Raw genomic sequence first — 399 nt, forward strand, 5'->3', positions numbered from 1 at the left:
AGTTTTTCTCCCCAATTTTCTCAGAAAAGAAAAGGAGAGAAAACTGAAGAAAGGACCTGGCACAGAAGTTGGGTTTGTTGTTGTTGTTGTTGTTAAAGGAGAGGTTGCCGTTGGCGCTGGGGTTTGGGGTTTGCGCCATTGATGGCATCTTTGCTCTACACGAGAAGAAGAAAGACTACCTTCTTACTTTGGCCCCAACGAATACGTACTTCAATATGAAAACCCTGATTTTGCTGTAATAAAAACTAAGTGCCGCTAAATAGAATCAAAGATGTGTAGAGCAGTCATCTCCACCTAATCTTGTAGGTCATGGATCCACACTACATCCAATGACACTATTACGTTCCCAGGAGACAAAAACTCAGATAATGGTGATGCCGGAGCTATATCCAAAACCTA

At 42.1% G+C, this 399-nt stretch overlaps 1 long non-coding RNA gene across 1 annotated transcript in view; it reads right to left on the reverse strand.

Annotated features, from left to right (window-relative positions):
• Positions 1 to 399, reverse strand: part of LOC110428362 (uncharacterized) — an 860-nt gene that overhangs the window by 93 nt on the left and 368 nt on the right. Inside the window, exon 2 of the long non-coding RNA XR_002446442.1 lies at positions 57 to 396. This is a non-coding gene — a long non-coding RNA (uncharacterized LOC110428362). The remainder of the gene's footprint in view (positions 1 to 56; positions 397 to 399) is intronic.

Source organism: Theobroma umbraticum, unplaced genomic scaffold (assembly GCF_002168275.2).
Source record: "Theobroma umbraticum cultivar Fairchild unplaced genomic scaffold, ASM216827v3 scaffold_31.0, whole genome shotgun sequence".
NCBI classification, from domain to species: Eukaryota; Viridiplantae; Streptophyta; class Magnoliopsida; order Malvales; family Malvaceae; genus Theobroma; species Theobroma umbraticum.